The sequence below is a fragment of the Dipodomys merriami genome, unplaced genomic scaffold, assembly GCF_024711535.1.
Source record: "Dipodomys merriami isolate MVZ:Mamm:240054 unplaced genomic scaffold, mDipMer1.0.p SCAF_18, whole genome shotgun sequence".
NCBI classification, from domain to species: domain Eukaryota; kingdom Metazoa; phylum Chordata; class Mammalia; order Rodentia; family Heteromyidae; genus Dipodomys; species Dipodomys merriami.
This window is the reverse complement of record NW_027203159.1, coordinates 33,119,292-33,133,080: the sequence shown is the minus strand read 5'-3', so window position 1 is coordinate 33,133,080 and position 13,789 is coordinate 33,119,292.

The window sequence follows — 13,789 nt, the reverse complement described above, 5'->3', positions numbered from 1 at the left end:
AAACACCCACTGTGTTATCATATGGACTAGAATTCAGTTTGGATACTTTAGTTTTCATGCCATGGAAATAAACTGATTACATGGGACATGCATTGTCTCCTTTCTATATTTAGGGTATTGATTAAAAAATTGCTCTAAGTTTCATCAAAATTTCACAAAATTTGAAGGTTCACAGAACTGTGGATAGAAAATTATTTTTTTCTTCATGTAACACTGCTACAATAAGTTCCAGAACAAATGGGGCAATGCCATTCTTTCTGATGGAGGCATAGAGTTCCTTATGTATAAATACATTTTCTTGATCGATTCATCTACTGAGGGGCATCTTTTTTCTTCCAAATCTTAGCTATGGTAAATAATGCGGCAATAAACATGGTTGTGCTGGTAGCCTTAGTATGGTCTTGTCTATGACTATTTAGATAAATGTCAAAAAGTGGGAATGCTGGGTCATATGGTAGCTCTATGTGGAGTCTTTTCATGAAATTCCACGCTACTTTACAAAGTGGTTGAACAAGTATACACTTCTGAAAACAATGCGGTAGGATTCCCTTCTGGCCATATTCCCTCCAGCTTCTGTTGTTATGAGAGTTCTTGATTATAGCCATTCTAACTGGGGTGAGGTGAAATATCAATGTTGGTGGTTTTTTTGCATTTATTTTATGGCTAGGTAGTTTGACCATTTCTTCAGTGTCTGTTGGCCATCCTTCTTTCCTCTTCGGAGAAGTTTCTCTTTAAGTCTTTAGCCCACTTAATTATTGGACAGTTGTTTTTGTGAGGATTATTTATTTGGGCGATTTAATTTTTTGAGTTCCACCTGTATTTTAGATAGGAGACTCTTGTCCGTTGTATGGCTAGTGAAGACCTTCTCCCAATCTGTGGGCTTTCTATTGAGTTTGCTAGGTATGTCCTTTGACTTCCAGAGCTCTGCAGCTTCATGCAACTGCATTTTCCAAACTTTATTTCTTGTGTTTCTGAGTCTCTATTAATTAAATTTTGGCCTGAGCCAAGGAGACCTAAGATTTCTGCTTTTCCATCCTGTAGTTTACTCAGGGGGTCTGCTTTAACTCAAAAGCCTTTAATCCATTTGAAGTTGATTCTGGTAAGAGTGATACATAAGGATCTAGCCTTAGTTTTCTACAGGTGTTAACTAATTTTGTCAGCACCATTTACTGAAAAAGCTATCTTTCTACCATAGTGTCAAGCCCATGGTAGGCATCCTCCCCAAAGAAATCTAAAAAGAGAAAATTTTAAAATATTTATCAATATATGAACTTTTGTTACACAGAATCATCCAGATATTGCTGCCAAATTGGCTACTGGTCCCTTCAATGCTTGCCACATGGTTCCACTAGATCATCTCAGTAAACATATTGCAACTTGTATCGACAAAATATCCCTTGAAGATGATGAAAGTAAGTCTGATAACTAAAACACAATCCAAATCAATGTAGGCCATTTGCACCTGAACCCTAGTCTGATGGTAGATTTCTGTTTGTAGATAACACCATATGGAACGAGAAACAAGAAAAGAACTCTAAAAAAGCATGGCAATATGTTTCCTCTGAGGAACACTAGGACAAAGGTAAAAAGTTTGTTGGTTTTTCTGCATTTTCCACTATTGAATCTCAACTTATGATGTTGTATGATTTCTTCCTTCAGGAGTGAAATTAAAATTATTTGCTCAAATTGGATTCTCTTGTATACTAATATCAATAACATATATGAAGACATGCAGTCCTAAATGATTAAAAACCATGTCAAACATGTAAGTGATTTGTTTTTGCACATGGCTAAGAACTCATTATTTTCAATATTTATTATATAGCTAAATGTTTCTCGTAAGGTTCCTAAGGCCTTCAACCTTGTTGTTTTTATTTATCAATGTATAATGTTAGAGCCAATCTAATCTAGTAACTCAATCAAGTATGTATTTCTCCCTTTGGCAGAATCCTTGGAAGATCGTAGCCCAAGTTTTGTTTGGGGCACCATCAAATTCTCTGGCAACAACAAGTAAAGAAAATGCTGTTTTCTTATGACACATTATTGTCTGTCAAAATTTAAAGTGAAGAAATAGGATAAATGAATAACAAACTTTCTGTTCTATATACCCATATAGTTTTCTCACTACAAACAAAGTTTTGGATTGCTCTTTGAAGTGGTAAACCTGTGATTAGTGGAAAAAATCAAGTATAGTTTCACTAGAATCAATAAAAAATTCAATCACCCAAAATACCTCAACTCAGAATTACTTTATATGAATGTTCTTCTCATTCTCTTATAATCAATTTAAATCAGCAAAGCCATAGATAACAGTATTATGTTGTACCAATCCTTTTTGTACCATTTTCCTGGTTTCAAGATTCACTCATCACATCAATTATGATAGTGTGAATGGCAGTATCTTCAACTGGTAATTGATAAATGTACAGACTTACGGGTGACTTACTATGTCTTCCTTCTGAAATTGATCAATGAATATTATACGAATGACTATCTGATTTAAATTTACTCCATGAATTAGTATAAAAATATTTGAGGAGATTCTTGAGATAATTTACAATTTGTATATTGTAAAGATACACATTAATGAAATGTGTTTAGCAGCAATACATACATGGATTTCAAATTTCACATGCCTGAATAAAGTATAGATTGGAAATTCAAAATTAGATGTGTAACTGCAAATGTTCTGCTGTCTCTTAGTGAGTATTTATGAGATAGTTTAAAGAATTGTAATTGCTAGAATGAACTTGTCCTTCTAGAGTCACAAAATATATTGTATATTTTATTTTATGGAATGTGAAAACATCGAGTCTCTCTGACATGGTGAGGTGGAAAATACAAGAAAAAGTGAACACTAATTGAATTTGCTTGGGATTCTTCATAAGCATTTATTCAATTCGGAATCATGTAATTTGTCTTGCTTGCCAATAGGTGAATCATCCTTTTTTTAAAATTTTTTATGTATTTTTTATTGTGAAAATACTGTACAGAGGGGTTACAATTACATGGGCAAGATAATGAGTACAATTCTTATCAAGCATTTTAGCCTCCTCCTTTGTTTCCCCTTCCCATCTCTTCCCCACCTCCCTTGCCCTCCCCATCTATCCCCCCCCACCAAAGTTGTAAAGTTCGTTTGCTACATGACCACATGTACTTATCATTGTTGCAACGAGTCCATCTGCATTCTTATTTAAACGACTTGTTTTTCCCCTTCCCCTCCACAAATTATACCGACATCAAATACAGTGAAAGCAGGGTTATACTGTGGGGGAGGGACATACAAAGCAACAAAGAAATAATCTTATAAATGCGTTAGATACAAGTGCATGAAATAAAAAAAAATTGAATACATATCTTAGGGTTCATTTTCCTAACTTCACCTTATCTGACCTTTTCAGCTTGACTCATATATATACTAGATATTGCAAATAAGGGAAACCATGAGACCTATCTTTCTTTGGGCTTGACTTACTTCACTTAATATATTTTTTTCCAAGTCTTTCCATTTCCTAACAAATGGGGCAATGACCTCATCCTTTTTATAAGTAAGACAATAGATTCAAGATTTATTGATATTGTCAAGTATTTTCTTCTCTGACCAGTCCAGAGAAAAAGAAAAAGATTATTCAATATAAGACCAAGCTGAATTTATGTGAGCCTGTCATCACTGTAGGGCCTCATATATTCTTTCTCTGAAAAGGCAGTAAGCATACTAAGAATTTGTATTCAAAAGTCTGCTCTATGTCAAACATATTACAATATAATGTAAAGGATAAATTGACATTTTGTATACTGAAGAAAGTGCTGAGGAGGTGTAATGGAAATAGATAAATTCACGGTTGCATCTAATGACAATTTTCTAGTTCATGAAGGTTATAGAGAGGACTAAAACTCATCCTGTTTACAAATTGAACATATCAATTTAGTAATTGAACAACAGAATACATTTATTCTTGTGGTTAGAGAGTTTCTCATCCGCTGTCATGCAGAGCAAAAGGAATATGTCATGGGAAATGATTTTTTGGGGGTAGAAAACCACACTTGAGCGAGGCCAGGTGATAATGTTATTAATTCTAGCATCCTAAACGTTTGACACATAAGGATCTAATTACATATTAAAAACGTCAAAGATGTTTTTCAGATTCATTTCTGGAATTAATACTCTCAAAATCAAATACTCTAGAGAGCATTATCCTTAAGGAAAACCATAGTTGCTCGTAGACCTACCATGTGCATGAATGTTGGAAACATACAAATCCAAAAATCATCAGGGTACTTTGGATAACAGAGAAAAGAAGCCTGGGACAAATCGCTTAGGCACCTGTAGGAGGATGAGATCAGAGAATTAGATTTCAAAGGAGCTCAGCAGGAATATTTGTCCCACTTTTATCACCAATTAACCATCTCAAAACTGGAAGTGGCACTGTAGATCAAATGGTAGAACATTAGAGTTCTGAAGAGGTCAGGGATAGTGTCCAAGCTCAAAGTTCAAGACCAACGACCAACAAGAACAACCAAAGACAGGAATGTAATGAAATATTTATCAACAATACCACATATTCACTGCTATTTCCAAAATCTCTGAACTTTTTCCTTCAACATAAGAACCACTTAGATTTTATTCACTCCATACTCGTACTATCATGTATTTTCTCTCTGAACTTCAGAGAGTAATGATTGATGGGGCAGTGATGTATCCTTACTTCATGCGTTATTAGAAAACTTAATGTGACCCAATAGGATTACTAATTCTGTTCCCTTATGATAATATATATTACTTATTGAATCATAATTTTTCTGGCATCTAAAAGTGGGTGATACTAACGAACTTGTAAATTCATGAGAGAATCTGTGACAATGTAGGAGGCCATATTACTTGCTTCTTTGTGTCTTAAAGATTTATCTAACCCTAGATTTGTCATTTTGTATATAGAAGCTGATTTGTGTTTGTGATCAGATATTCCTGTTACCTGTTCGTTTGTAGATGCAAATTTTGTGTCTGTATGTGTACAAATTTAAGTGGTGTATATTTTTTTCCTACTGTTTCAACACCCATAGGTTAATACAGGGCATATCACTATGATTTTTTTTGGAATTTTTCCTGCTTTCTCTTCTCGATTTTAATTAATCATTATAAAAATAAATCACAGGTTATAAAGGATATTTGTGTCTTCCTTGGTAATGAGTTTTGAATCCTTGATTGGGCCATTGATATTCAAACCTCCTACTCCTGGCTTGATCCCAGTAATATATTCCAAATATTCGTATTCCTTTGGCATTGATTCCTCAGAACCATACTTACTTGAGAAAGCAATGTTAATGCAAATATGTTACCCTAACTTAATGGAAATTTTCTATGATCATTTCAAAGTCCAATATTTCAAGGTTCATCCTGAGAGGTGACATACAAGTGTTTCTTAAAGGTGAATTATTTTCCATATTGCTGAATATATTTACCTGCTACCACTTTACAATGTGATTGTGACATCACAATAGCATTTGTTTTGTCCAAACATAAGAATGAAAAAGTCGTTTTTTTTTTTTTTTGAGCCATGGGATATTTCTTGTAATTGCACCTGAAGGTATTTGCATGGTATCCCTTCATATTTTACTTGCCTACCCTAAAGGACGTATCTTTTGGTAGGATACATCTCATGAAACAATCACTCTTTCTGAATGCATCAATTCACAAATATTGAATTGGAGATAAATGTATCATGTTGATTTAAATTCATTGAAGTAATATTATATAGTAAAAATACTATGGATTTTCATTTTTTGGAGGGGGGTCATGTTATGGGGCCTGAAATCTTGGCCTGGGCACTGTCCCTCAGCTCTTCAGCTGAAGGCTAGCTCTACCACTTGAGCCACAGAGCCATTTCGGCTTTTTTCTTTTGCTTATGGGGTGTGAGGAGTCGAAGCCAGGGCCTCATGCATGCAAGGCAAGCGCTCTATCACTAAACCACCTTCCCAGCCCCTGGATTTTCTTTTCTATATAACCATGTGAAGTATTTCTTTCTATTTTCCTGGATGCATGATACATCCATGAATATTTTACAAGAGACCTAGGTCAGAAACTATATGGCTGAGCCTGAATGGGTGACATTAGAAAATTTTTTATGAATTGGACTAGGGTCACACTTCAAATATTCAATGAAGTTTGAATGTGTTGAGACAGAGAGTGGCCACGTGTAATTTGTGAGGTTTGTATACAATGATCAAATTTCAATGGAAATGGAAATGGAAGCAATCATAAGTTTTTAAAAAAATAATTAATGATGCTCTCTCACTACTGTTTAAATATCTCTAGAACTACTAGTGAAGTTCTTGTTCTATGAAGAATACAGAAATATATATTCCGATATTTTCCTTAGAAAGTGAAATATTTTTTCTCTTATTTCTTTGCAGGAATCATTCTATTAACAAACCATGAGTTCAAAATATTTCTCATTGTTTCATATACATCTTACATTTATAAATATAGTGTGATGCTCACTCACACTAATGAATTCATTTTGATTTCTACTATCTATTCACTCCCCATACACTCTTACCTTTTTTTCAGTTTGATGTAGCTTTTATTTATTTATTTTTTTGTGAAAATACCATACAGAGTGGTTACAATTACATGGGCAAGAAGAGTACGTTTCTTTTTTCTTTGTATTTTTTTTTCTTTAAAAAGTTTTTTTAATTGTGAAAATACTGTACAGAGGAGTTACAATTACATGGGCGAGATAATGAGTACATTTCTTATCAATCATTGTAGCCTCCTCCTTTGTTTCTCCTTCCCATCCCTTCCCAATCTCCCCCCGCCCAACAACCCAATCCCCACCCCCCCCCCCCGCACGAAAATTGTAAAGTTTGTTTTCGACATAACGACTTATACATCTCATTGTTGCAATGGGTACACCTGTATCAAAAAATTAAATCCCCCAACAACAAATCCTCAAAGAAACAACTGCCCAATAAATAAGTGGGCTAAAGATTTAAAGAGAAACTTCTATGAAGAGAACAGAAGGTTGAACAAGTTTACATTCCCACCAACAATGAAGTAAGGTTCCTTTCAGTCCACATCCCCTCCAGCATCTGTTGTTATTAGAGTTCTTGATTTTTGCTGTTCTAACTGGAGTGAGGTGATATCTCAATGTTGTTTTGATTTGCATTTCTTTTATGGCTAGGGATGTTGAACATTTCTTCATGTGTCTATTGGCCATCCTTCTTTCTTCTTCAGAGAAGCTTCTCTTTAAGTCTTTCGCCCACTTATTTATTGGGCAGTTGTTTCTTTGAGGATTTGTTGTTGGGTGGTTTAATTTTTTGAGTTCCAAGTATATTTTAGATATGAGACCCTTGTCCGTTGTATGGCTAGTAAAGATCTTCTCCCAATCGGTGGGCTTTCTATTGATCTTGCCAGCTATGTCATTTGCCATGCAGAAGCTCTGCAACCTTATGCAATCCCATTTGTCCAACCTTTCTTTGATTTGTTGTGCTTCCGGGTCTCTATTCAGAAAATTTCGACCTGAGCCAAGGAGACCTAGGGTTTCTCCTATTCCATCCTGTAATGTTTTCAGAGTGTCTGCTTTGAGTTCAAGGTCTTTGATCCATTTGGAGTTGATTCTGGTGCAGGGTGATATATAAGGATCTAGCTTTAGTTTTCTACATGTAGTTAACCAATTTTGCCAGCACCATTTACTGAAGAGGCTGTCTTTCTTCCATTCTATTGTTTTAGCTCCCTTATCGAAGATTAGATGGCTATAGGTCTGTAGGTTCATTTCTGGGTTTTCAATTCTATTCCATTGGTCCTGAGGTCTGTTCTTATGCCAATACCAAGCTGTTTTGATTACTATGGCTTTATAGTAGAGTTTGAAATTTGGTATTGATATTCCTCCAGCAGTGTTCTTTCCGTTGAGGAGCGTTTTTGCTATTCGGGGTCTTTTATTGTTCCATATGAATTTTTGGATTGCCTCCTCTATTTCCTTGAAGAATGAGGGTGGAATTTTGATAGGTATCGCGTTGAATTTGTAGATAGCCTTGGGAAGTATTGCCATTTTCACGATGTTAATCTTGCCAATCCAGGAGCATGGGAGGTTTTGCCATTTTTTAAGTTCTGTGTTGATTTCCTTTTTCAAGATTTTAAAGTTTTCATCATAGAGGTCCTTCACTTCTTTGGTTAAGTTAATTCCTAAGTATTTTATTTTTTGTGGGGCTATTACAAATGGAGTTGCTTTCCTAATTTCAGCCACACATTTCTCATTGTTGGCATATAGAAAAGCCATTGATTTTTGGGGGTTAATTTTATAACCTGCTACTTTGCCAAAGTTTTGAATCAGCTTGAGTAGTTTGGGAGTGGAGTCTATGGGATTCTTTAAATACAAGATCATGTCATCTGCAAAGAGGGAAAGTTTTATTTCTTCTTTCCCTATTTGGATCCCCTTTATGTCTGCATCTTGCCTTATTGCTGTAGCTAGGCATTCTAATACTAGATTGAAGAGAAGTGGAGAGAGTGGGCATCCTTGTCTTGTTCCTGAGTTAAGAGGAAATGGCTTTAGTTTTTCACCATTGAGTATAATGCTGGCTGTAGGTTTGTCATATACAGCCTTTATTGTATTGAGGAATGTTCCATGGATTCCTAATTTTTCCAGAACCTTCATCATAAAGGGGTGTTGGATCTTGTCAAATGCTTTTTCTGCATCTATTGAGATAACCATGTGTTCAACCACTTTGGAAAGCAGTATGGAGGTTCCTCAAAAGACTTCACATAGATCTCCCCTATGATCCAGCAATCCCACTTTTGGGCATTTACCCAAATGTTTACAAACAAGACCACACTAAAGCTACCAGCACAACTATGTTTATTGCAGCATTATTTACCATAGCTAAGATATGGAACCAACCCAGATGCCCCTCAGTAGATGAAGGGATCAAGAAAATGTGGTATATATACACAATGGAATTCTATGCCTCCATCAGAAAGAATGACATTTCCCCATTTGTTAGGAAATGGAAAGGTGTGGAAAAAATTATATTAAGTGAAGTAAGCCAGGCCCAAAGAAGCATAGGTCCCATGGTTTCCCTTATTTGCAATATCTAGTATAGGTATGAGTCAAGCGGAAAAGGCCAGATAATGTGATGTTAGGAAAATGAAACCTTAAATATGTATTTTAATGTTTTCGTTTCTTTCATGCATGTGTTTCTAATGCATTTATAAGATTATCTCTTTGTTGCTTTGTATGTCCCTCCCCCACAGTGTAACCCCCGCTTTCACTATATTTGATGTTAGTATAACATGTGGAGGAGATGGGGACAAACAAGTCGTTTAAGGATTCAGGTGGACCTGTTGCAACAATGAGAAGTACAAAATGTCATGTCAAAACCAGCTTTACAATTTCGGTGTGGGGGGGGAGGGGGGTATAATTGGGTGGGGGGAGGGGGGTAAAATTGGGTGGGGGGAGGGGGGAGGCGGGGAAGGGAAGTGAAGGGTAAACAAAGGAGGAGGCTGCAATGCTTGGTAAGAAATGTATGCATTATCCTGCCCATGTAATTGTTGCCCCTCTGTACAGTATGTTCTCAAATAAAATAAAATACAATTAAAAAAAAAAAAAAAAAAAAAAAAAAAAAAAAAAGAGAACAGAAGGATGGCCAATAGACACATGAAGAAATGCTCAACCTCCCTAGCCATAAAAGAAATGCAAATCAAAACAACATTGAGATACCACTTCACTCCAGTTAGAATGGCTAAAATCAAGAACTCTAATAACAACAGATGCTGGAGGGGATGTGGACAGAAGGGAACCTTACTGCATTTTTGGTGGGAGTGTGAACTTGTTCAACCACTTTGGAAAGTAGTATGGAGGTTCCTCAAAAGACTCCACATAGAGCTCCCCCAATGACCCAGCAATCCCACTTTTGGGCATTTACCCAAATGTTTACTCACTCTTACCTTGAATCTAGAAGTAATCCCTGGTGTTTATGTCCTTATTGGAAGTCACCATGTCACTATCCAGATAGACATAGTAAGCTTGCAATATAGAAACTACAATAATCAAATCAAAATCTGATTTGTTTCCCAATAGAGAATAAATCATGCTTTAATTTTCACTGTCCTGAAATTTGCCTGTGAAAATCATCTTCCATTTCATATATTAATAAAATTGCAGAGCCTAATACATAACAAACAGTAATGACATTAGAACTCTTATACAAATCTTACACCAATTATGTATTCCATACAAAATTAAAATTTCAATGGGATTTTTCAACCAACATTCTGATGTGTATTCTTTACTATACAAGCTTCTCTTCCATCTCAATGATTTCCACATGTAATCTCATCTAAAGAAGTTTCAGGGAGTTTTTTCCAAAACCTGTGGCAGAAAAAAAAACAGGTTAATATATATGTACACAAAATAACATTGAAAACATATTCTTTTGAGGGGACAAATAGAAACTTGTGAAGATAGCATGATTTTGTGCTAAAAGTGTGGTATTTTGAGTGAAAGAGCCTGTGCACCTTTTGGCAATTTCTCAATATATTTCTAAAATGTTCCAAGAAGGGTGGACTGTATCTGTCGAGACTAACAAAAACCCTTTCATGGAACCATATGCGATAGCTATCTTAATATTCTACTTGTGTGTAATTAGCCTGACACATATATGGCCCCAAATATTTACAGTTGATGGAGCACTGTGTTCCAAAACATTTCTGATGCAAAATGAATAGTTTTTGAAACATATTTTAAGAAAAATTATTGGTAGGATTCCTGTGAAATAAATACAGTTGAATCTTTTGGGGACAGATGCAGAAGTTACAGATGTGGGAATGTGGGTCATATTTATTATTGGTGTTGAAATGGAAGAATTTCTGATTATGGGCAAGTGTGTGCACCTAGTGTTTAATTTCAAATGTTTCTTGGTTTTACTTTAGAAATTGTGAGCAGAAATGCATTCAATATTAATTTATGAAGAGGGGCTGGGAAGGTGGCTCATTGGTAGAGCGCTTGCCTTGCATGCTCAAGGCCCTGGGTTCGATTCCTCAGCACCACATAAGCAAAAAGAAAAAAGCCGGAAGTGGCGCTGTGGCTCAAGTGGTAGAGCACTAGCCTTGAGCTGAAGAGCTGAGGGACAGTGCCCAGGCCCAGAGTTCAGGCCCCACGACCGGACCCAAAAAAAAAATATATATTAATTTATGAAGAATAGTTTGGAACCTATAGACTCAGGGAAACCTGTGGCTTTTCTAGTCTAGCAGGGATATGAAGAGAACAGATCTATCTACATTTGTCTGTGTATAGACTACAAACCAATCTACATATGTATCCATGTGTTAACATGAAAATTAAAATAAATGTATGTATCAGTAGCCTTCTTTTTTGTTAAACTTATTGTCAATCTTACATATAGAATCATTTTCATTATGTATGTAAGGCAGTGATTCATTTTCTTGTCATATGTTACCCTATCCCTCATTTTTCTAACACATTATTCTGCTTCAAATCTCTCCCATCTCTGTTGTAAATGCCATTTTCAACAAGTGGCCTTATGAGGGATTTTGTGACATTTAGTTCCCCTGTTGCCCTCTATCAAAAAATTTTAATTCCTCTTTTTGCCTTATTCAGATTAAAGTTTGTATAATCCACAGGCTACCAAACTCAAATATAGTGACAAGAGGGAGAAACCCTATGAAAACTAAAGAAGAAAAAGCAAGAAAAAGTAATCGTCTTTTGTATTCTTTTTAAAAAACACCAACAATGGTTAACATGCACCAATTCAGACAAAAACGAAAGTAAGGACATATATTTTAAATGCCACTACTAAAGAAAAAAATATGACTTCATTAGGTAAGTTTAAATAGAATCAGGATAAACGCATTGAAACAAAACGCTATATTCAGTAAACAGTGTTGTAATAATCGTTAAATGGCTACAAAAACTTATAGTGAGATTATACATCAAGCTATGTCAAAAACCTTTCCAACTGAATCAGACCTCGAGGTTAAAGAAAATACTCAGAATGGACGCAATAGAGAAATACAAGGTCTCTTAGAACAGGTTGAAACTTTCTCATTACAGATACCCAAATGCATCATGTCAAAGAAATTTAGACAAGCTCCATTGCTTGAACCTGCACAGCTTCTTTATACCAAAGGACATAGCTAAGTAGGTAAATAGAAAGCCAAAAGACTGGGAAAAGGTCTTCACTAGCCAAGAAAGAGAAAAGGTTCTTAGAGCAGAAATATAATAAACATTCAACAAGTCAAATCCCCCCAAAGAAAAATTCTGAACTATAATCCCACTTTATGAAAAGAAGTCTAAATATTTAAAGAGAGACTTCATTGATCGTTAATTGAGAATGGACAAAGGACATATGAAGAAACACTCAAAATCTCTAACAATCAAATCAAGCCAAATCAATTCATCATTGAAATTACCCCACATTCAATTAGAATGGCAAAGTCATATTCATTACATAGGGAAAGTCAGGAACCACCCCAGATGCATAGGTGTAGATTAATGGATCAGAAAATGTGGGGTATAAACACAATGGAATTCTATTTTCCATTAGAATGAGATAGTACCATTTTTAAAGAAATGGAAGACAAAAAAAGGGGGGGTGAGACCCAAACAAATATATACACCCTAGTTTCTCTTATTTTAAAAACTGGTATATGCCCATTTTAGTCCTAGAAGAGGATCACAATAGCTTAATAGTAATATACATATTACCATAGAATATTAGGCTAAAAAAATAAACTGAAATACAAAACGTTTGTTCATTTTCTTGATTTTTTGAAAATATACTATGTGAATCTATTTATCTTTACTTGCCTTTTTCCTATAGTTTATGTTTTGTACATTGTTGCCACTCTATTGGATTTTGTTACATACTGTATTACATGTAGTTTAATGAGAATTAGGCATGGGAAGTAACATCTAACTCTGAGACAAAGGACAATGGGCGAAGCATATAAGAACAATCCCAACAAAACTACATATTGGGAATAAACATTACGCGTGGTGGGAGGAGATAGAGAATTTAGTCTGAAAACCAGTAAAAATGAGCAATAGTAAGATCATCTGATGAGACAAGTACTCATTCATTGCTTACATATGTAATTCTAATCCCTCTGCATCACCTTGACAAGATTCCATTAAAAAGAAGAGTATTGATACATACACTCTTCTCAATTCTCATAAACTTACATGTAGATACTTAAATTGATGGGTTTGTATTACATATACAGACACGTGAAAATAGTTCTGATCACTTTACATTTCTAAAAACATAGAAAAGACACAGGTTTGCCTAAGTCACCAGGTTCCAAGCCAACATTGACAAATTAATGTTAAAATCCTTTTTGTTCAAATATTTCTGTAGGAATCCCAATAGTCATTTGAAACTGCAAACTAGGAGAGATCCTGATACTCAAATATGCCCCAAATCAGAAACCCTCACATTTTCACATATATCATGTGAGAAATTTGAGAAATATTCGCACATGTGAAACTTCCTCATCTGTACTCGAGTACTTCAACTCTTTTGATTACATAGGAATGTAACCACTAATAAATATTTTTTCACAAGGGAGATCTTCCTAAAATATACTTGAAAGGCTATTCCATTTAGCAGTAGAAATGTTGTGGACCAGGAATGCCAAATGAATTATAAAATGGTGGTGGGTGTGTGCATAAATATGAGGGCAATTTACACACATGTTGAAAACAAACATTCATCAGATATGATTTTGTGAACTGGTCTTGAATTACATTCCTAACTTACAGATTATACTTCCCTG